Source organism: Artibeus jamaicensis, unplaced genomic scaffold, assembly GCF_021234435.1.
Source record: "Artibeus jamaicensis isolate MK-2021 breed Jamaican fruit bat unplaced genomic scaffold, CSHL_Jam_final contig_402, whole genome shotgun sequence".
NCBI classification, from domain to species: Eukaryota; Metazoa; Chordata; class Mammalia; order Chiroptera; family Phyllostomidae; genus Artibeus; species Artibeus jamaicensis.
In genome coordinates, this window is record NW_026521818.1 from 9,762,253 (window position 1) to 9,787,117 (window position 24,865).

Sequence of the window (24,865 nt, forward strand, 5' to 3'; positions counted from 1 at the left end):
AGTCTCCACTTGCATTAGGGCAGGCTGACCTCTTTCTCACCCATGCTCGAGATCATTCCCTCCACCTCCCCAGAGGGTGCCCATCTCACTGCCCCTTCTCTGATCATTTTGTTCACTCACAATCCTGTGATGTGCCTGTAAGCTTGTCTGTTTCTCTTCTCCACACAAACCTTTCTCCTTCCCTTGAAGGCTGTGGCCTTCCTCGTTACCAAACCCCTTGTAAGGTTAGTCTAGTCACGACCTGCGCTTCCTTCCTCTCTGACACCCATTCATTCTGCAGCTGTGTTCCCCTTCTGTAAGTCCACCGACGCTGCTCTCACAAAGGCCATCAATGATTAGCTACCGAATCCAGTGGCTTCATCTCAGCCAGCCTTGTTGATTCTTCCTAAGTACAGCTAAAATGCCTTACCTTCTTTCCATCTCTGCTGCCACCACTGTTTTGCAGAACTTCTGGTGTATAGAGCGTAAATCAGATCTCGTCACTCCCCTTCACTGCTTCCCTGGGCCCTTGGAGCAGCATGGTGACTTCCCTAAACTGGCCCAGAGCCCTGCAGGCTCAGCTCCAGAGAGCCCTGCCCCTCCTTTGCCATATTCCAGGGGCCTTAAAGACCCTAGAACTCCTTCTGGCCTGAAGGTTCTGCCTAAGCAAACAGCTCTTCCTCCTGACTTCCCCTGGCTGGCTCCTCCTCCTGCAAGTCTTTGTTCAAAGGTTACCTCCTGGAAGAGCCCTTCTGTGACTAACTATCTGGGTGGGTTCCTGACACACCCCCTCCTCACCATAAGACTCTTTTTCATGGTGCCCTATTCTTCTCCTTCATGCCAGTGACCATGAGCTGTAGTGGCAAAGGCACTCGGGTGCCTACTGGCTGAATTATCATTTGCTTCCACTAGGCTGTGAGCCCTGTGAATTTTTGGACCACATCCTTCTTATTCACCAGGGTACAGCCTGTATCAAGCATGTAGTTACTGTACAACTGAATGAACAAATAAAGACTTTATATTTTTACAACAGAAGGCCTTTCTAGAAGGACGATAGAAACCTAACCAGAGACATAATCAATGAAGAACGAATAAAGAAACTTTCTGGCACTTGACATGCTTTACTCATCTTTACATACATGTAAGTCAGATCTCTCAGCTGGGGGGAGAAAAGCACTTAGCATAAGGCAAATCTATGTTCTTTTCTAAGGAAATGAGGATCTAAGGAAAGCCACAGACATTGTGCTAGGAGCAGTGACTGGAGTGGCCTGAAAGGAGGGCACCCTGGTGATGGACAGCGACGGCACAGTCAAGAGGAGTGCAGAGTGGAAAGGAGAAGTAAGCCTCACCGTGGTGGGTCATTTGCCCAGCCCAGGATGCTAAGGTCAGACCAAGTCATAAGGTCATTGACCTGCCTGGAAATGGAAGCTGAGGAGCAAGGGGGGGCAGAAATGCGAATCTGCATAAACATGAAGTTGGCTTTACAGCAGCTGGGAAAGGGAAGAAGACAGGAAGGATTGGGTGGAGAGGACTAGAAATTGCAGTGATGAGCAAAAGACACGGTGGCAGCAGGAAGGGGTGAGCCCATGAGTGAGCAGCAAGTTTCTTGATAGGCATGTGATCTTTGGATTTTGAACTATTCGAAACTGTAACTAAAGGTAATGTCACAGTTATACTGACTTGGTATCTGATCAGAAATGCAGGGTACCTGGGCTGATGATGCTTCGAGTATCAGCTGGGAGTATAAACCTCAGGAAAGAAAGCTGCTGTCAACCTGATGGAGATGATGAGTAACAGCTCAGCAGCTGGGGTTCGGCTGGAGCCCGGAAGCACCGCTATTTATGCCGATGTCCTGGCCACGTGGGAGATGGCGCTGAGCTGAGGCGGGAGATGGAAATAGGCAGCACCTTGCTACAGGTGTTTTGGTTTTGCACAGCTTTTTAGTGTTTAATCATTTTTAACAACATCCAAAAAGTTTAAGCCCACCCTCAAATAAATCAACTCCAACCTAGTTTCCCAAAAGCAAATGATTTCAGATAAAGATGCCCACCTGGCTTTTAATTCGCTGAGCTCTGTCTACCTGTAAGGAACATAATCATCTCCTCTGCGTGAAAAAATTCTCTAGAGCCCTGACTCCTGTGGCTCAGTTGGTTGGGGGCCATTCCGCAAAGTGTAAGATCGCTGGTTCGATTCCCGGTCAGGGCTCATGCCTGCGTTGTGGGTTTGGTCCCGGTTGGAGCTCATGAGTCAACTGATTGATGTTTCTCAAATTGATGTTTCTCTCCCTCTCTTTCTCCCTCCCTCCCCTCTCTCTAAAAACAAACAAATACAATCTTTCTTTAAAAAGTTCAGTTAGCAGTTAGAAAACACACTTTAAGCAGGACGGTGGAGCAGAAGCCAGCACCAGGGAAACTGCCTTCATCTCCCTCCACCCCCTGTTGCAATTAGATTAGTTCTGTGGTATCATTTTATGAGTGATTGGAATCTAATTTTAGTTAGAAAGAGCGGAGAGTCCATTGTTTACTTACAAACCAACAAAAGGACCTTCTCCCCTGCACTAGGATTCCTGCTTGGCTGGTTTTAAATAGATGAGGCTGACCAGATATTTACCATCAGCTTGGTGAAGAAAGAGACATTGTCCTGGGGAGCCCCAGCCCTGGGAACTCAGTCCACAGTGACACATTGCTAACTCGGAGTGGGCTGCGACCAGTCAAAGTCTCACTGCACAGATTGCGGAGGTGGGACCCACACAGGAAAAGAGAAAGTCCCTACGTGCCAGCAGGCTGGGGAGAAATCACTGCAATGTAATCGTGAGACAAGCGCTGGCAGGGAAACAGCAAAACAACCACAAACTGCAATATGCTTATCAGGGTTTGACCAAGAAAAAGGCCCCCGATCTTTCAGAGGACACTGGCAAGATTCCCAGGTCCGGCAACTCCTGAATAAGCTCCGTGTGCAGGGTCTCCTTCAGGTACTGCATTGTCAGCTTCGAGAGGTTCTCAGCGGTCAAGGAACAGCTGCACAATGCAAGCCGCCTCTGAATGGCCGAGGAGCTTTTTTATTCAGACCTCGTGTGATTAAAAAAAAACAGCCCACAAAACTGGTGTTCTTTTGTGCTTTACAAAGGCAGTACGTTTCTGGCTTCAAGTTTAAGACTCATGGGCTATTAGGAAAGGCAAGATGGACAATGTATTAGCATTTGTGAGGGGGAAAAAAAGAACAGGCAGTCCTTAAAAAAAAAGTCCATAATAAGAGCAGCCCAGTGTTTGGAACACCTGCCTCACCAGAAGCAGCTCCAACAGCAGTTAGAAGGTAAGTATTTTGACTCCTGTGTTTTTGAAGAAAATCTTTTGGCAAGAATCTCTCTCTCTCTCTCTCTCTCACACACACACACACACACACACACACACACACACACACACACGCTCACTCAGAGATCTATTGATAGGAAACTGCAACATTTATTCATAATAAACTAACATTTCTTAAAAAAGCAGTAATAGACACCAGACTCACAGAGCTAGAAGAACATCTAAGATACTTCAGCCTACAGAATAGCAGCCTGTCCTTCTGGAGAGGCTAAGTGACTTGTCCAAAAACACAGATACTTCACAAATAAACGAGTTCTTAACGCCCCTGTGCGAAGGAGGAGGTCCTGGCGCTCCCTACCGCTCTGCGTGTGAAGCAGCGTCTGGGGCCAGTGGAGGTCAGATCGTGGTGGTCAGTGCAGTCTGGGCTGGAACCCCAGCACTCTGGTTTTCCAGTTTCATGACGGAGCAGAAAACCCTTCACTGTTCCGAGTCCCCACTGACTTAACTGTACAGTGGGGACAACAGCAACACGTGCCCTTGGGGTGGCCACACAGATTGGGGAACGTGTAGCAAGCACTAAGTAAATGTTGGCTGCTGTGACTGTTACTGTTAGTAGGAGCAGTAGTGGCATTTTCACCTTCTCGGGAATTTTAAGGTTTTGAAAAAAAATCAAAACCAAAAATAAAAAACAGAAGTTACGGAGGGGATATAAAAAATAACCACAAAGGTCTATGAGTAAGCACATGAGGAATAAATGCAGGCAGGTCACACGAGTAAAATGTTTGCTTTATCTGCTCTTAAAAACTTAGGCCAGATGCTCTGTGGGAATGACAGTCTGTGGTCTCCACACACAAACATTACCCTTCTTATCCTTCTCCTTGTGCTCAATGGTTTGCGTCCCCCCCCCATGTTATTGACAGGTATTTGTTCTTTAAAAACACGGTATCTTCCCAAAAGGACTTACTGCTGGGTGTTTTAATGTTTTTTAAATGTCTTTATTTTTAGAGAGAGGGGAAGGGAGGGAGAAAGAGAAGGAGAGAAACATGAATCGTAGGAGCCCCGACGTGAGACTGAACCTGAAACCCAGGCATATAATGAATGCCCTGAGCGGGAATCGAACTGGCGACCTTTTGCTCTGCAGAAGACACCCACCCAACTGAGCCAAACTGGTTTCAGCTGGGTATTTTGATTTTCCCCCTGATGACAGGTACATGTCCCGAAGTAATTAATTTGGATGGCCGAGATGCAGTGCCCTTTACTCCCCTGAGCTGCCAGCCTCGCCCATGCGGAGCCCCCCAGAGTGCGGGGTAAAGAACCGCGCCCGGGCCCTTTGTGTCCACGAGTTCTCAGGATAGTTCTGCTCGGAGACAATCTCAGCCAGTGTTGTTTGATGGGGTTTCGATTTCAATGACAGTCTGTGACGTTTTTGTCTGTTATATTATTTAACCTATTATATATGTTAGAATATACTATTTAATAGCTTGCTTTTCATGTACTTATATTAATCTTGGAGTTGTCAGTATTTTATGGAAGTCATTCATTAGTACTAAGAAAGTAATGCTTTCAATTATGTGTTCTGCAGTCAAGCAAATTTTTCTTCATTATATAGTCAGAAGCCACATAATGACGTTTTCATCATTTTCAATTGGTGTGTTGAGTGGCAAACTGGGGCGCCTCAAGAATTTTTAAAACATGCAATACCTGACTATTTAGTCAGGGGCATTGACCCCTTTTCCCTTAGACTGTCAAATAAAAAGATGACAAAAGCTGCCCTGGCTGGTGTGGCTCAGTGGATTGAGTCCTGGCCTGTGAACTGAAGGGTCAACAGTTCAATTCCCAGTCAGGGCACATGCCTGGGTTGCAGGCCAGGTCCCCAGTAGGGGGCACATGAGAAGCAACCACACATTCATGTTTCTCTCCCTCTCTTTCTCCCACCCTTCCCCTCTGTCTAAAAATTAATAAATAAAATCTTTAAAAAGAAAAAGATGACAAAAGCCAACACAACAATAGCCATCCAGTGTAAATGAATCAAAATTATATCTTATTTTTTGTCAGATTGTCAAAAACCATATTTTTTGTTGTGCTGCAAATTTTACTAATTAGTTTATATGCGCCATGAAATGAAAAGGGTTGAAAAATGCTGGGATATACCACCTAGGCTTGTGTAAGGACACTTTATGATGTTTGTACAAGGATGAAATCACCTAACGACACATTTCGCAAACACATCCCCATTGTTAGGCAGTGCGTGACTGTGTAAAGAGTGCAATTTGTACATCTACACCTTACCCGTCTGTACCACCAGAAACTGATAACCCCACCGCTGGATATGAGAGCAGACAGCATTTCTCCTTCAGCACAAGACAACTTTCTACAGTGGGGTTTTAGCCGTGATGATCCTGGCAAGCTTATGGGGTGCTCCTGCTTCTTAAAGCTGGAGGTGACGCTGGGTCGCTTTTGTAGTGTTTGGTGCCTCTCCTGAAACACAAGTCACATGTTCCTAATTCTAAGACTGTTAAAAATCTGTAGACTCTTGAGCATGCACATAGTCCGACATGCTACAAAAAGGATCCTCTCTGTTCTGCAATCTGAGAACAAAACAGATCACGGACAGTCATTGCTTGTAAGGATCGGCTTGTAAGGATCGGCTTGTGGCCACAGCTGTGCTGGGTGTGCAGAGCCGCCATCCGCACTCGTGGGTTATACTCTGGGAGCCATAGTATGGAAGGAGCCCTACTATGGCTCCCAGTATTGTCACATGGTGACATCTTAATAATTCCTCTGATGCTGATGTGTGTGGCCCTTCTTTACTTTGTGCCTGATTAAATCCCCTCAAATCACACATAAACATAAAAGTAACTGATGGATTTCCTTCAATCTTGATTTTTTTCATTAGAATTGTTAATGCCATTTTCATGCTCAGATGAAATGATTTACAGGTCTCTGAAGTCTGTGTACTTTGCATTTTAGTTGACATTGTCCTTTGGTCCTAGAATTTCTTAACCTCTTGATTTTCATATGAAATTTTAATTATTTAGGTCAACAGTCACATCAGTTATTCGTTCCAGTGTATCTTAAGCTAGCACTAGATACGAAATGCATGGGACTGCTTTGTCAGGTTAGTATTTAGGGTGGTGAGGGTTCTGGAGATTTTTCTGGTCTCATTGTTCTGTTATGTCTTTCTATCACAAGTTCATTTCATCCTAATTCATTTGTTGTGATAAACTGTATTTTTATAAAACTCATTTTCTTACACTGTAACTTTTTGGTCAGGTAAAAGATCAATCTTTTTTATGCACTTAGTCTGATGTTTTCTTCAGGTACGAGATAGTATTCAGATACTGTTTTCAGGGCATCGTGGTTATTGTGACACTAAGAGATATACACATGTATTTTTTAAATAGAGAAAAGTATCCGTTGCCACGTTTTTGATTCGCAGTCACTCCAAATACTACTTTAAAAGTAGGTGAGTACAAAAATTGTTACGGTAACAGTAGACCCTGTCGTCATTCTGAACTCTAACTTGGAGGCCGTTTCCTGCCTCTGCCCGCGTGCAGTCCCCACCATAGTGGAGGTCTCTGTCCCTGGGTGAATTCCTGCTGCAGGTGCTTACAATGATCCCGATTTTAGGCTGTAGCTTCTGTTCAAGTCACTTCTACTGGGAGGGGCAGGCCCCTTGTCACACTCTGAAGTGGAGAAGAAATAAACTCCCCCGTCATTCCCACGTGCCACTTTACTCTCTCACTACCAGAACTGTGCTGTGGCAGGATGAGGGGGCGGGGCACCCAGCTGAAGTTTTGCCCCCAGATTCCCTCTTTGCTTACACTCAGGCATCCCTTGTATTTCATGGAGACTGAAGGGTGTGTGCATGTTTCATATAACTAATTTCAAGAGCAAGCAAGAGAGAGAAACTTGGCCCAAACTGTCTATTTTCACTTGTATTTGCCTTGGCAGTTTATTCTCATCACACCGGCCACAATACCAGCCAACAACTTCTTCACATCAGCATCTTCTGGCACTTGGATGACAGTGTTATTTCTGCACAGCTGAGTGCAGGCAGGAAAAAGCCTTGTGCAAATAATATTTCCCATCAGCATCACTGAACTGATAGCAAAGCTGGCCATCCATCCCAAGTCAGTAAAACTCACAATCATGATAATATTAATGATTATGTTCATGACAATGTAAATGACTTATAGGGGAGAACTGTTCTGCCCCACTTGATACTAATTGGGGCAAAATAAAGGAGGCAGTTCTGGATCACGTCTCTCTCAGGCTGCAGATGCTTGATAACATTCATACGGATCGTTGATGGGGGTGGGGGTGGAGGGCGAACACAAAAACAGCTGAATCACATGCTGGCCTGGCTACACAAAGTGCTAATTAGTGATGATCACTGTGTCTGTGCAGTTTAAGTATTCAAAATCAGAATTCAAATTAACTTCCACAGGTCTTTAATATAAACTTGTTCTGTCTGTTCTCAGAAGTCCAATTATGCCTATTGTGTAGGAGGCACGGGGGAAGGTAGAGTCACCAAAATTATTATTATTTATTTTTAAATGAACTAGCATGCAAGGACATTTCAAAGTAATATTCTTCAACAGCAACAACCCCAGACTAACCTGATTAAATAAAAGGTTAGTTGCTGTGCATGGCCTGGTGCTGAGGCCACCCACACAAGTTCACCCTGTCAGTACCAAGCTCATGTTATTGTCATTACAAGTTCAAATGCTAATTAGTAGCTAAGTGAACTTGGTAGCATCTTACACATGAATGGGTATCTAGGGCAGAAGAAAATCGTAAGTTCTTTAAGATGCTTTATTTATCCAGTTAAGAACTCTCATCTGCAGAAAAGCACATCACGTCTTGGTAAATGCACCAGTGGTTGTCCCTTCCTTTTCTTCTCCAAGTTTTCTGAGGGTTCAGTCCCAGCTGCTGGGAGGGTAGCCTGGAGAGCCATTCAACATTAAGAGTCTCCTTTAATTCCCTCTTCCTTGGAGATGCAGGAATCAATGTGGGATTTTTAAGACTTTGCATAGGGAGTTTGGGATCACCATTTCTCATATCCTGTACAGTTGTTATTTGCTAACCAAATCATGTAAAGGTCTAGGAACCATCCGTGGTAGCTGCTACTATAACTGACCAGTATTCTGGTGTATTTATAAGTTAGAGATCTGGATACTTCTTTGGGAAATAAAGTGTCTTCTAAAGGACACTCAGCATCTGCCCTTTCCTCTTCATTGCTCTGGTGTATTTTCTTTCTTCTCAAGAGACCCCTCCCCAACCTCGTTACATACAGATATTATTCGTTTACTTTTGTTGTTGACACAATTACAGATGTCCCCCATTCTCCCTCCTCCACAAGCTGCTGCTCCCACCCCTGCCTTCACCACATCGTTGCCTGTGTGCATGGACTTTGCATACATGCCTGTATGTTCTTTGGCTAATCTCTTCCAGTCCCCTACTCCCTCCCCTCTGAGATCTGTCGGTCTGTTCCGTGTGTCCAGGCCTCTGGTTTTATTTTATTTGTCCATTTATTTTGTTCATTAGATTCCACATATGAGTAAGATCATATGGTATTTGTCTTTCTCTGACTGGCTTCTTTTATTTGGCGTAATACTTTCCAGGTATACCCATGCTGTTTCAAAGGGTAAGATTTCCTTCTTTTTTATAGCCATGTAGTATATTCCACTGGATAAATGTACCATTGGTTTTTTTATCCACTGATTTACTGGTAGGGACTTGGGCTGTTTCTAGACCATGGCTATTGTAAGTAATGCTGAAATGAACACAGGGGAGCTTATATTCTTTTGAATTAGTGTTTCAGGTTTCTTTGGATAAATTCCCAGAAGTGGAATCGCTGGATCATAAGAAAGTTCCATTTTTAATGTTTTGAGGTATGTCCATACTGCTTTCCGCTGTGGCTGCACCAGTCTGCATTCCCACCAACAGTGCACTGGGGTTCTCTTTTCTACACACCCTCACCAGCACTTGCTGTTTGTTGATTTATTGATGACGGTCATTCTGGCAGGTATGAGGTGGTGTCTCATTGTGGTTTTAATGTGCATGTCTCTGATGATTAGTGATGTTGAGCATTTCTTCCATGTTTATTGGCCCTCTGTATATCCACTTGGGGTCCTTTGCCCATTTTTAATTGGATCGTTTGTCTTCCTAGTGTTAAGTTGTATAAGTTCTTTATATGTTTTGGAAATTAACCCCATATGAGGTGTTTGCCAATGATAGATGCCATTGATAGTCTTTTAAAATGACCCCAGTGTCCCTTTATTTTTCATTAATATGGCTCAGAAAAAAAAACTTGTTCTGTTACGACTGTCATTGGATTCCTTTAATTCATAGTGGTAGTGTCCTTCTCTTTCATAACTACCTAAATTTTAGATAATATTTTCTGAAAACTCCCAGGACCCCAGAGTCCAGTTGAACCAGCCCCTCTTGCCCCCGCCTACACAGCAGCACGTGGACAGAGGACCGGTTCGGGGGGGCTCGCCATCACCCGAAACCCCTCTACTCTTACTTTCTCTGAGGTGGTCTCTGAAATTGCACCTATGTCTCAGTGTTTTGCTTTTCTCTCGGTCTAGTTCCTACTGAAAACACATTTTCTTCCTGCATAATTCTCAATGGAAACATAACAGGCTATGTCGAAATACCCACTAACATAGAACGTTTATCATTAACGGCTAGACTTTAGATAAGGCCAAGGATATCATTTTTTAATTCAGAGTGACCCGGACTAATCAGCCTGTGATAACTTATTAGATCTTCTCCTAGGGTTTATAATCTGACTAGTTTCCTGACCTTTTAGGGCTGCTTAACCAAGATCAGGGAGCAGAAATACCACTCCCCACATGCTGATATGAGCTTGTGCTGGAAGGAGAAAAAGAAAAGTAAACGGGACAATATGGTAAGACGAGCATGTACTTCAATAATGGGATCAGGCCTCCATGTTCGAGATCAGGTCCCCGTATGGTTCAATTTATGCCCAAACTAGCCCTTTTCACTCCTGTAGCAGACTTCATAGGCGCTCTCTTCTTCTTTAATTCTTCATTAAATTCCTTAATCTGTTGGGCAGCTCTTAACATACACTTGGCAGGTCTTTGATTATACGGCAGTCCATGTTTTCTGCTGCATCTCTCATGAAGTTTAAATGAACATTGATAGCAATAGGAAAAAAAAATTATCTTTGCTCCCTAATGCTGCCAAGAAATAACATGAGTTCTGGGAATAGACTAGTCTCTGTTTCGGCAACGTATTTACACTTCTGGTTTATTGCTATTGGAGGTACTTCTTCCAACTGCTGTCACAATGGGTGGCCCTTCCTTACCAGAGTCAGTTTCTGGGATTACTGAGAAATTGCCTCCCAGTCCTCTTTCCCTGCCTGGGGTCAGGCACAACCCAGTTGGCAGTTTCTTTGTGTACTTCTTAGGAGAGGCCTCCCCTGACTCTCAGATTGGATTCTGTCTGCCAAAGAGGACTGAGATCATTGTATCAAAATGTCACAAGGACAAAAACATTTGTAATTACTGTGATATCACCACTTCTAGTCAATGTTTCTCTAGGCTGGTATTTACTGCTTCCAGACTTTGGCATGAAGAGGTGAAGTGGCAGGGTTTATCTGCAGCCCCACCTTCCACTCTTACAGGAGAACTGTGTACGAGGTTTACTCACAGACTTGGTTGTTCTGGAAAACGGCAGGCCAGAGTAGGAAAGCAGAGACAAGGACCCATCTGGCCTCTCTCTGTCCTAGGCTTGGGGATACCATGCAGGTGTGGTGGCAGTCTACCCTGAACAGGGCCATCTCTCTATCCCGCCATCTTCATGGCCCCGTCCAGTTCTGCTGCCCGTCAAACCTATGGGGGTCAAGGCAGGAATCCTCACTCGCCTATTAGAATTGGGAACACAGCACTGAGCTATCTCATGAGGCTGTGATGATGATTGTTTTTGAAGGACTCTAACGCATTTTGAAAGCAGGAAGCTTTAATGAAATGGTGGCAAATCATTTCAGTCCGTATATGCTAGAACAAAGGGTGGAGTCTTGGTTTTGAAAGCTGACAATAGCCATAATCCCAAAGGCCACTGAGATTAGCATCGCTTTTCTCATCACCCAGATCTTGGTTCCATTTGCCCATGTGGCCTCAGGGCTGTTAGGCAAATACTGGGTTTCTGTGCCATCACAGGTTACAAGCATGTCAGGGTTCAAGTTCACTCCCGAAAACTATCTTGATTGCTGTACACTTTTAAAGATAAACCGCCAACAAACCTCATCACATCTCTACAGTGTAGTTAGCTAGCTTTCTAAAAATAGTTTATTTCCCCCTTTTCTAAGACAACCCATATTTTGCACCCCACATGCTGGGTCGGTCCTTGTAGTTCATGTCCATGTGTACACCAGTCACTCATCACCTTGCTAAAATGCAGATTCTCTGTTGGTTGCTCTGGCATGGGGCTTGGGCATCTGCATTTCTAGTAAGCTCTCAGGTCGGTGGTCTGACAGCCCCACTTCTAGGAGCAAGGCTTTAGGTCACTTGTCAACTGGGATAAGGCTATGATTAGGTAATTACGGGAGCTCTCCCCTGGAGCCAGCCAACCTTCCAGATCCCGGGAAAGCCCCCACACTCATTACACAGATCCTCATCTAAGTCCCCCTCCAATTAACATAACAGCACAGGAGGGAATTTAGAGCTTCCAAAACTCGGAGCCTGAACACTATCCCGAGCCCACCCATTTTCCCTGATGCCATCTCCTCGCACTTTAGCCATTCCCAACTCTTTTTATTACTCATTATCGCAAGTCTGAGCAAACACAAGCTTCAGCCTGATAAGCAATCAACTGACTTTTCCATAAATACAGATTCTCATGAAAAACAAAAAGAAAAAAAGGGAACGTAATGGAGAGGTGCTATATATTCAATTTATTTTTGGTTCCAAACCTGTTTTTTTCCTTAGGCTTGTTGCCTGATTTCCATTTCGTCATCCTGTTTGCTCTTTGCCTTTGCATCAGTTTTTCCTTCTATTCTAGGAAAACTTCAAAAGGATTTTTAAAAATCTACTGGCCTTAGGAAAAAAATCTATCTCTTGTATTCTAGTTTCTTAAAGAAATGGTAGGTGCTTCCTGGGCATGTGTACCTAGTCTCCTGAAGAGACGTAGCACTGGAAAACCACTTTTTCAACTTTAGGGAAATATTTCCTTTGATCCTTTTCTTCCAGACTACCCTAATTGGATTCCAGGCCAAGGTGTGTATGGGTAGACCTTCCAAATATATCTATACTACATTTATATTTGTTTACTTTTCATTATTTAAACATATGAAATTAACTCCTAAAATGTCTGCAAATGTAGAGTGGGTGTGTTGTCATAAGTTAGTGGTTTTATATACAGTTAAGGTGAAAAGGGCTTTGTTTTCAAAGTATTTATTGACTTCCAGGCAAGATGGCAGCATAGGCAGGCACAGTTAGCCTCTTTGCACAACCACAACAAAATCACAACTGAAACATAGAACAGCCATCACTCAGAACCACCAGAAATCGAGTTGACTGGAAGTCTGACAACTACGGAATTAGAGAAACATCACCATCACCCAGACTGGTGCGGTGGGCGCAGACACAGAACAGGCAGGTCCGTCACCTGTGGATGGTGGATAAAAATACAGGAGGGGTTTCTAGGAAGCGAGGAGTCCCAGCCCCACACCAGTGCCCCCAGCCCAGGGTTCCAGTGAAAGGAAGGTAAGTCCCTACAACTTCTTGCTGCAAAAACAAGTGAAGATTGAATGGGCGGAAGAAGCTACTGGAGACCCAAGCAGTTCCTCTTAAAAAACCCACACACAGGCTCACCTACTCAAACTTACTCCCTCTGAGCTCCAGCACCAGGGTAGCAGCATGAAAGGTACCAGTGGTACACAGGGAGAAACTGAAGTGTCTGGCATCAAGGCAAGCAGATGCCATTCTCCCTTTTCTAAACCCTCCCCACCACAGAGCTGGCAAGCTGGTGCCATATCCCAGACTCTATCATCCTGGCTCGCTCTGTTTGACCTGCCTTGGAGATCCCCAGAAACTCTGCCCTAGCCAACTCATGGACCCACCCAAGCTGTTCTTCCATATGAATGGCTGGTCTTGGCTCATGCTTCACAACTTCCTAAATCCTACCAAACAAGCAATACCTGGCCTCAGTGAGTCCCAAGCCTGGTACTTGCAGCATCCAACGTAGATTCACAGCTTGGCTTCACCTGGGGATCTCCAAGCCCAGCCCAAGTAGCAGCCATCTCAGATTGCTTTACAGCTCAGGCAGGGTGGCCCTGGGCAAAACACAGGTGGGGGGCTGAACTTGGCCTACACAACCTGGGAAACCCCAGGACCAGTGCACCCAATGGACACCTACAGACCATGTCAGAACACCACCACCCTGCCCCTGCACGGCTGATCATCCAGAGAGAGCAGAAGTTGGAGGTTAGTGATCACATCCTTGCAGTGAGTGGCCTGGGTAAATCCCTCCCATTGATCTGCCAACAGCAACCAAGTCTCAACTACAAGAGGAGGGTGCACTCAGCCCACAGGAAGGGCTCACACTGAGTACCCAGCTTCAGTGATAGTGGAGGCTGTGCCACTGGACCCCGCAGGACACTTACAAAATTAGGCCATGCTACCAAGACACAGAGTCCAAGAAACTCTACCTAATACAAAGAAACAAACACAGGGAGGCTGACAATACGAGGAGACAAAGAAACATGGTCCAAATGAAAGAACAGATCAAAACTCTAGAAAAAGGGCTAACAATATGGAGATAAGCAGTCTATGAGATGCAGAGCTCAAAACACTGGTTATAAGGATGCCCAAGGAACTTAGTGGAGATCTCAACAACTTCCAGTCAGAAATGAAGGATACACTAATTGAAATAAAGAACAATTTATAGGAAACAACAGTAGAGAGGATGAAGCCAAGAATTAAATCAATGATTTGGAACACAAGCAAAAAACAACCAATCAGAACGACAAGAAAAAAGAAGCAAAAACATAAGGCTAGTATAAGCAGGGGGGCAAGGAGTAACTTGCTCAGAGTAACTATACTCTAAGTATAGTTAGTTACCTACAGGGAAGTTCCTGTAAGACTTTCATCTGATTTCTCAAAAGAAACTTTGCAGGCTGGAAGGGATTGGCAAGAAATATTTAAAGTCATGAACAGCAGGGACCTACAGCCAAGATTGTTCTACCCATCAAAGATATGCTTTAGAATCAAAGGGCAGGTAAATAGCTTCCCAGACGAGAAAAAACTAAAGGAGTTCATAATCACCAAATCATTATTATATGAAATGTGAAGAAGATCAAAACTATGAACAATAAAATGGCAAAAAAAATACATAGGTATCAACAATTGAATCTAAAAAACAAGAACAGAGACAGAATCATGGATATGGAGAGCATTGTGATGGTTGCCAGAAGGGAGGGGAGTGTGGAGGAATGGGTGAGGAGGTGAGGGGATTAAGTACAAATAGGTAGTTAGTTACAGAATAGCCATGGGGATATAAAGTACAGTATAGGAGATGGAGTAGCCAAACGACTTATACACATGACCCATGGAGAAGGACGGTGGTGTGGGGATTGCTGAGGGAGTGGGGGGTGCTGGGCAGAGAGGGCAAAGGGGTAAAAATCAGGATGACTGCAATAGCATAATTAATAAAATATAATTTGAAAAAATAAAAATATTTCTCATGTTTTCTCATTACTTAACTATTTTATTAATATCGCTTAAGTAATGTACTGATTAAGAAAAAAATCTATCATATCTCTTAAGGAAGCTTCTGCAACAGAAGCTTTTAATTCACAACAGTATTACTAAGCAGTAAGCATTAAGGCTAGCTAATAATGTCTTTGGATCTAAATCAGGAGAAAATCCAATGATGTAAACTGCTTTACATCTGGTTCTTAATAAAAGAAGCCCAATGATCCCTTGAGTCAACACCCGTGAAATGTAAAGCATTCTACAAATAAGGAGGGAACATGATCAGCACTATTAATTAAGGTATATTATACCAGTGCCTTGCGATATGTAAGTTACTCTTTGAGAGTGGCTAAAGTGCTTTTAGGGGCTGCAAATTAATACTGTCTCCAAAAGTGCTGACCCTTATCCCCAGACATGCCTTTGTTCGGGGAGACTCTGGCTCCATGGCTACTGTGGTTATTGTGTAAGACCATGTACCCTGTCACTTACATTCACACCTGCAGACAGGGGTGTGCGGCAGCCCTGGAACTTCACTGTCTAGCTTGGGGTTGACGTGTCCCGAATTGGTTTCAGTGCTCTGTGGGTATCGACGCAGCTGGGGCACTGCAGAACAGCAAGGGCCAGTTATAATGCCTTCACTCTCCATGACAGGTTTCTTTTTCCTTTCTTTTCCTCACTTGAGATTTGATTTATGGGCCTTAATACTTGCTTCCAGGGAGGACTGGCCCACACCCGACCTTGTCCATTTAGCTGCCATGTCCAAGTCAGCTCACAGTGGTTCTCAAGGAGCAGTGTGTGTGTTCAGTGCGCATCACACTTCTTGTTACGCTGGAGCAGAAAACTTGCTTTGAGGTGAATGGAGGAAAGTTTCAAGTTTTGCCATGGAGGACAGAAACTGTGTGTTATTGTACAGGCAACTTTAAGAATGTTTCTGGAGGAGCTCATGGGCTAGTAATACATCTCTGGGATTTTGATGGTCAAAAATTATAAAACAGGCCTCCCAGCATTTGCATTGCATTCAAAGCGCTTTTCAATTTATAGTCTATAAATATAACAGGTATACCATGCAAAAGCTATTGTTGTGCCTAAATTATACATTTTTCATTGCTGTAACTTGTTTAGCTGGAGGGTGTTAAGATGTTTCCACAAGTCTCTTTTTCAATGGAAAACTGAGGCCAGGGAATAAAGAGATCTTGCCCACAGATGATACCAATACAAGATATAAGAAGACAACTTCATTCTCTTTGCCTATATGGCTTAAAACAGCACTGCTCTGCACAATTCCATTGTGTGATCCATAATGGGTAACGAAAAGGGTTTTGTCATTATCCCCAAACATTTAAAACTCTATTCTCACAAGAATGCTGCCTTGGAAGTTAAGGGGATCATGGAACCGATCTGACCTTCTCTATCTGCAATTTTTACTTTTAGAAAGAGCTGTGTAGTAACTAAAGCAGGATCTTGTAGACACTGTATTCAAATCACTAAATTAAAGGTCCTTGCTACTAGCTAACGGGAAGACCAAATAAGCACTTTTCAGTTCAGGCTCTTGAGGAATCAACTAAAAATCAAAATCAAAGTCATTATAAACAAACAACAAAATAGACCTGATAAATCATCTTACAGGTGTTTCTGAAGATTAGGGGGAGAAAAATCACATGATAAATCCCTTCATATAGCCAAGAACCTACTAAGAGGTTACTTTATGAGACTCTACCATTTGAGGACTGAATCAAAAAATAAAAACTTCTTTTGCAGTCTGAGAGGTTAGCCTTAATAATGGGATAAATTCTGTTTTGTACCATCCTGTAGTATCTGGAGATCTCAGGTACAAGAGCAGAATTCAGGCTAAAGCCTGAAGAGAGATAAGAAGCAGAAGGATTGGGATGACTGTGTTTACCTTCTGGAGTAGACCAGAGCACGGTGAGACCCTCAGGACACTGGAAGGAGAGGAGAGGAGAGCCCGCTGCAGCCCTCAGAGACTCTGCAGCTGATCCTCTCATTGCAGGGGCGGCGGGGTGGGTGGGGGTTGGGTGTTAGTGAGGCTAAGTTTCCTTTTACCTCTGCCAACACTGAACAGAGAAACACAATGTAAACAGAGATGGGAACTGAAGACATGAAAAACAGAAGTTTTTATTATATTATGCATAATAAGTGAGGAACTACACTCTCCTCTTTTAATGAGGCATAAACATCCAATTATGGCTAACAGAATGTGTCATGTGAGTACTTTCCTAGTAATAACAGGAATGCAGTATACTATCAATGCACATCATTCTGTTATACACTTCAGAGCTGTGAATAGTAGAGACGGCAATCAGAACGCTCAACAGATACTCATGCGCTACTACAAACACCTCTCTGCCAGAGGCCAGTGCTGGGTTTGGGGCTTGTGACAGCGCCTATGCAGTTGGCTGTGACTGGACCCATTGCTCATGGGCATTCTAAAGGGGTGTCTTAAGGTTATGGTTAAGTCAGTGATGGATACTAACCTTGAACAGATAGAAAATAAGGAACTGCATCCCTTTAGGGTTTGAATGAAAAGGGGTTGGTGGGTGAAGAGTTTATTTTTTAGAGACATTTTAAGCCATTGTTACTTTAAAATATAAGCATTATAAACACTTCCCAATTATTTCAAGTCTTTAATTTCTATTATATTTTGTTTTATGCCTACTTCTAAGCCTTCTTGGTTTTATTTTAAAAGCAAAATAAACATATCTACTGAAGGTCACAAATTTCACGCTGTCAGCAATGTCTGGATTGTTTTAAGAAAGGAGAGAGATTGCTAAGAGAATGATGCTCTCTGAAGTTATCTGACACCATTACTCCACCTTTTAGTTGTTGAACTTGAAACCAGGTCTGTGAAATAATACTCTCAATGTGCTAATGTTAACAATATCTAATGATACAGAGAACCCCATGTCAGGCTCCATGGGCTTGAAACCTTGCCTGTAACTGGCTTTACTGAATCACAGCAGAAGCAAAGGTGATATGGGAGGAGAGATTTTCTCTAGTGACCAGCTTCCCAAGGCCCTTTTAGCACGTGCCTAGCAGACACCTATGTGCCCTGTGGCCTGAAACTCCCCACAGTGCCCTGGGGCTCTGCATCTAAGAGTAAGAACAGCACCTTAGGTTTATTGGGCCTTTACAGTGCTTAAAATGACATCATCTGGTCTGCACCAAAACCTTGGGGATAGAGCTTGGCTCTCTAATCATCTCATATATAAAGAATGTTATTCTCAGAACAGTTAATTAAAACAGAGGCTCCTGAAATTCACTGGCCATGACATTCAGTCACCCAAAGGACATTTGATTCCCATAGATTCCCAGGCCACAACCCTGCACATTCTAATCAGGTAGGTCTCTGGCAACCTGTTTTCTCAAATAGCTTCATATCTACAATGCTCACCCTTAAGGATAGGAATCCAACATTGTCAAAAGAGGGCTGGCTCAGCTCTGTTTCTAAATATTAACACCCTTTAACACATACAGCAGGGGACACTGAATGCAAAGATGACTAGGACACTGTCTATGCTTTTGGGTGCCTCAAAGTTTGGGTACCTATGCTTTTGAGTGGCTTTATGGAATTTGTAAAACATCATGTAGATGAGATACAGGCCATGAGGAAAGAGAACATGTGTAGATAAATCTAAAGGGGTAAAGTGGAGGAAGGGCGATAGACCAGGGGCTTGAGGTATAGAAAAGGTGTCAGAATGGATTGGGTAGGCAAAAAAATTTGCCCATGTTCTAATTCAAGTGTAGAATTTGCCCATGTTCTAATTCAAGTGTAGAATCAATTCTGCATGATATTCTCTACACAGGCACATACACTTTGCAACTTATGCCTCATCAGCATGCTTACATGAACAAATAATTTGGGGGATAAGAGTAAAAACATGAGATACTTATCTAGTGCTTACTATGTAACAGGCCTTGGAGGCAATTCACGTGTATTAACTCATTTAATCCTCACAGCAACTCTACGAGGCAGACACTATAACTATTCCTTTTTACAGAGAAGGAAACTGAGGCCCGGGAGGTTAGGGAGTTTGCCTGAGGTCACACAGCTAGCGAGTGGTGAACTTTGGACTTGAATCCAGGCTACCACCTCTCTGCAGCTTGCCCACGATTTTGCTTGCTAAAATTGTTTCCCTCCCACCCACCCAGAAGTTTTGATCTGAATATTGACTTCAGACAGAACAGGTATCCCAGAGGATGTAATCTCAACAAGCTCGCACTATCCCCTTCCTCTTTGCAATGAAACATGCTCCAACAACATCCATAATCATAATCTCACTACAGAATTAGAAGTCCGCCGCTGACAACTTACAGCATGAGGGCCATCAACTTTCTGACAGCTCGGGTAAGGCTTTAACAATACCTGCCTGATGTCTGCCACCAAGGACTCTCCTGAGGGTCTGTCACGGGGTCCTGTTTGTAGATCCTGACTCGGTTTTCCACACTAACCTGAATACACGGTGACAACAGAGGATGCAGGCCTGCCAACCACTCCCCACGAATGTCACTGGCACCAGTCAAACAAGCGCTGATTAACCCGGAGAGCACCGCAGGGCGAGCTGGGGTCTTTGTACATATTCTTTCAAGTTTCTCAGAAAGTATAAAATAATAGTGTCCACGGCCAAAGGTTTCCTCTGATGTCCACATTTCTTTTTTTAAAAGGACTTTGTAGCCCACCATCCTTTTTGGCCTGCTTTAGTTTACCAAGGTAAAAATTACAAGGCACAATATTTGGACAAAATGATAAAAACACATAACTTTACACTGACTACCATTTCATTAAAGAGGAGAACGTGTCTTCTCTTTGTCTGTCAAACCAGGGCAAAGACAGGTGTCATATCATATTGAGAGAATGGAATGGTGCATAAAAAGCAGCTTTGAAAAGTCTTGCACTAATTACTTGGTTACCTTCTGGGGCATTTAATGATTTGGTACTAAATGAAATCCTCCAAGTTTGGGTGCATTAGGATGATGCCTTTCCCCATCTCTCAGTACAGCTGCTGGAAGCCAGGGAGTAAGTCAGGTAAGCGCCAGAGGGGTGGGCAGGTGAGCGAGCCTCTTTCTAGGTGGAGCAGGAGGCCCCATCCTCCCCACTGGGAAGAGAGTTCACGCCTGTCGGTCCGCCCCTGTGCCTGCAAGTGCAGATCCGATTCTTTCTCAAAACCTTAAATCAGTAGGGGACAATTACTCACACTTACATTGATACTTACACTTACAGGAAGCATTATTAATGGGGCAATTTTACCAAAACCCAATAGAAAATTATTTCATAAGTGGTGCCACACGTTGCCAGATGCAACAAAAATGAAAACATTTTTATTCAGCCACTGTCAAACTATACTAGAAAGTTTTTTAAAAAAGTAAGATTTTATGTGGAGTGGGTGTAGAGGTAAGTGAGCAATGATGGACAGCTGGTCCCCAGAGGGGGCACTGCCCTGAGTGGAAGAGGGTCCGGCAGGAGCGGGCCGTGCTCCGGGGAACATCCATTCGTTCCCAGAATCCTTATGAATCACCAAAGAACACTTACTTCATTTGGGAAATGGGGACAACATTATTAATTTGCAAAATGCCTTGAAAATTATAGATTAAAAAATTAAGTACACGTTATACATTCAAATACTACACAGTGGGGCAAAAGTAGGTTTACAGTTGTGAGTACATAAAGTTTATTCTTGTATTATTACTTATTAATTATTGCATAATTTTTCATACAAACAGCTGTAAACCTACATTAGCCCCACCCTGTATACGTAACTTCGTACCACGTTTTGTGACTATGTTGGGAAACATGTATTAAACACAGTCACCCTGTCTACATTTAAGTGCTTGAAAAGTCCATCAAGTATAAGTTTAGCTGAAGACCACTTCTGAGCTCCAGGTTCGAACCCTCAAAGGAATTAAATGTTAAACACGCCACCAGGTTGACTGGTCTGGCTGATCCTGCTTGGTGTCATTAACGCTGTTTAATATGGCAGCTGATGCCTTGTGGTCCCTTGCAAACAGGGAGGGCGGAGCCTTGCAGGGAAGTGGATTGTAATTGGCTGCCACCGGACTGTGTGGTGCCGCCGGCGACAGTAGCAAATAGGGGAAATAGGAAAGCTTTAGAGAAGCTCTGTTTTACTGATGAAGTGGAATTCCTAGAACACACTGTGCTATAAAATGAGATTTGGCTCCGCAGCGCTGGGAGCAAACAATGAACTCAATAGTACCCAGGATTGGCTGCTGGGCAGTCTCGCTCTTTTAGTCGGAGCTGCCTTTCATTCATGGGAGCAGGAGCCACACTAGAGAATGGGAAGGAGGGGAAGGGGAGTGGTACTGGTCCGGAGAAATCCTGGGAGTGAAGTGTTAGGGGGAGAGAAAAACCAGGGACTTCCAACCACGGTGTAATACCACGATTAAGATGTCTTTCTCACACTCAATGTGAGATAGCTTTAACCAAATCTAAAATTTTTTTGATAAATAACTATAGAAATGTCTAGCAAAATATGTCTAGTTTCTTTAACCAGGATACTATAATAAGGATGGGTTTTGTTTGTTTGTTTGTTTAGGAGGATCTGGGGGGAGATGGTTTTTTTTAGTTCTCTCTTGAAAAGGACCGAGAGACAGAGGCTTTAATGAGTGCACGTGGGAATGGGGGCTGCAGAGGGGTTCGGGGGGTCTCATACTGTGCCCTACTCTATATGTGATCTGAGTGCCTGGAAAACAGTGAACAACAAATAGTGACATCACTAGCAATGTACTAAACCACCTATTATAAAACTCTGTCCTGCCTTAGAAAACCATTATTTGTCAGTCTCTAGACAGGTAACATATTGTATTAGTAATAGGCCAGGAGTTAAGTGTTCATTCTCAACTTGTAAAATTGAGAAAGAGGGGAGAATCCCTACTTAAAAAGTGCCCCAGGCACTAAAAACACAGTTTAACTGTTGGAATCAAAGACACTTCACCGCAGCCTTTACAAGTAGGAGCAAGTCCCCCAATCATGAATGGGGTATTGTGGAGCGGGTTTGCCCCCGAAACACTCACTTTCATTTAACAAACCATTTGCACAAAATTACAGTGCAGTTATCACTGATCAACTGCAAGTAAAGATCCGAAATGAAGTGCACACATTCTGTCTGAGGGTTCACATGAAGGTAATATGTAATAGTTTTCATGATATATTTGTTCAAAAACTACATAGAAACCAAACTGATGAAGAAAATTCTGCATGTTAAGACTTGTATTGGTGGGAGGTCAACCCCTGATTTGCCCGTCTCCTTGAAAGGTTTCAGCGGTTAGGCACACACACACAAGCACACACACACACACAGACCAAACACCGAGTATCCCTTTGGAAGACTGATGTCTGGGAGCCCACGAACCGCAAGTCCCCAAGTCTGGAGAAAGCTCAGTTTCCCAGCCTCCCCCTCAGCTGGAGAGGCAGGCTCAGGCCCTGAGATGGTGCAGCAGATCCAGCCAGTTCCGGCCTTATTTGTTCACATCATTAGGAGGGTGCCAGTCAGCCCCCATTTTGGTGCAGGTTTTTGTGTTGTGAACATCTGTCCACTAGCATCTGGCCAGGGACCAAGTCCATTTCACAAGAAACACCAGACAGCTGTCAGATGGTCCTGAGTTTGGGTGAATACACGGTTCCGGGCCCCTGGGGAGGGGGGGCCACACCCCACTATCCATTTTCTGATGCTCTCAGTGTTCAGGTTCTCACTAGGTAGCACACTCCCTAACTCCGGACCAGCAACTTAGTTACTGTTGTGAATTGGGGTTTGCCCACTGGAATAAATATTTGGGATGGGCAGAGCCAAAACTGACTTGCATTTGCCCGGCAGCTGACGGGTCGGTTGGCCCTTGTCTTTTTCCTTCAATCACATCATTTCTCTTCCGCAGTCTCCTCAGGCCTCACAGAAGCAGCGGTGAAGGCAGGGTCAGAACAGGGACTGACTTCCCAGCACATCCGCCTTGCTGTTTTGGTGGTTTAGCTCTTCGAGTTTATGAGAGACAAGTGTTTAAGGCCAATGAATCCATTTGATGTTTTCAATTTACTGGTGTAAGTAGTTAATCCCACCTGTAACTTGAAGTGTTTTTTGTATAAAGTACATTGGATACATTGGGTTTGACTCAGATATTAAGAGATGTTGGGCCCTCTGATTGTTAGTGAAAATTCCTAAATATCATGATTCCAAACATAACATCAACTACCATCCAAATACTATGAGCAGGAAAGTGAGAAAACACGTGGAGTTCCTTCGGCGGAGGACGGGGGCCGTGGTGCAGGGCATGCGGCCGAAGGCTGGTGAGCATGGGCTCCTCACTGAGCACCAGACCCGAAGGGCAGGTTAAAACTGGAGCAAAAGCCACTCACCTCACCTGACACCTTATTTAACGTTTTGCAAAAATCTAACAGGCTCTAAAAGACCTCAGTGCACCTAGTATGTATAGACTAAATGTTTCCTAAGTAAAATGAAGTACTGCACAATTGGTCAATCAGTTGTTTTAAATCATGCCCTGACCCATAAAAGGACATGGTGAAAGAGACAGACACAGGCAGAAAAGACTCATCTGGGCAACAGTCGCTTTGTCATCCTGTTGACTTTTCCAGTTTTAACCTACACGCCAAGAGCCGTAGAGCTGGTGAGATAAAACACTGAATTTCTATTAGGAGAACTTGGTGGCAAATTGCAACAACTTATCATTATTCAGTGCTTACTATGTACCAGGCGTCATTCTGGTACTCGTGGTCTTATTTAGTCATAAGAATTGCTTTACAAGATAGGCACTGTTAACATTCCATTTTACAGATGAGGAAAATGAGGCACAGAGAGATTAAGTAACTTTTGCAACGTCTCATAGCTAGTAGTAGAGCAAGCCCAGAGCCTACACTTTTAACTACTGATCATGTCACCCCTCTAGAAAAAAAAAGTTGACTCCCAAGTGAAATTCTGACCCTCGGCTTCATTCTGTATGTATCTCTCACTGATGTGGTCTTAGCTTTTCTTCCCGATACTAGTCTTAAGACTTGAGGGAAATCAGCAGCAACAGTATCCATTTCTATCACATGCCTGCCAGTCACTCTGCTCCTAGGAGCTGGATGTACCTGGAACATTGTAATGTTACCTTCGTAATCCACCGAGAGTGCCGACATTACATACATGCAAAAAACAGCGACTGAGTCTGAAATTTACTCTCTCCACTTACATTCTGGACAAAAGACAGAATTGGCACCACTATCAGAAAGTACTTACTGCCACAGTTTGGGCTTCAGTGTGTGCTACTCTTCTTAATAGCTTCAGAGAATGATCTATTAAGTGCTGGAATTGACTCTTTGAAGGTTTGCAATAGGATAATGTATTGAAGTTTGATACCTCTTCCCTGAGGGCTAATTATATAGTCAACTCTGAGTCTGTCTGGTCAGACATCCCCCACCCCCACCCCATGATGGCAATCGAAGTATTTTTCTTAGCACTTGTAATTTTTATTTAAACTTATTAAAGAACGTCTTTTAGACTTATTTAGACACAGCTTACTGTATTTTGCCATGTATATATAATGCACATTATTTTGCCCAAATTTTTGAGGGAAAATGAAGGATGCACTTTATACGTGCGTATAATGACCCCCTGCATGCTGCTCACAAAGAGCTGGGTGCACATTATACAGGGCAAAATACGGGTCACCTGTCGCTCTTCTGAACACACACAAAAGAAAATAAGTGAAATTCATCGGACCACATAGTCCTAACACTAATTGTTCGGTGTTTGGCTTCGTGTCTGGAGTTTCACTTTAAATCACAGTCATTGATTACTCTGTGTTTTTGCACACAGTGCTGCAGGCCCT

The 24,865-nt window shown here is 43.7% G+C and overlaps 1 protein-coding gene across 5 annotated transcripts in view; it reads right to left on the bottom strand.

Annotated features, from left to right (window-relative positions):
- Positions 1-24,865, bottom strand: part of SEMA6A (semaphorin 6A) — a 125,012-nt gene that overhangs the window by 84,040 nt on the left and 16,107 nt on the right. Inside the window, exons 1-2 of one of the 5 annotated variants that reach the window (XM_053665274.1) lie at positions 3,496-3,597; positions 1,688-1,857 (exon numbers count right to left, since the gene is read on the bottom strand). The exons of 3 other annotated variants lie outside the window; for them this stretch is intronic. The gene's annotated coding sequence lies outside the window, so the exon portion shown is untranslated. Of the gene's footprint in view, positions 1-409; positions 947-1,687; positions 1,858-3,495; positions 3,598-24,865 lie in introns of those variants that run through there. One more of the 5 variants, XM_053665272.1, reaches the window with a different exon arrangement.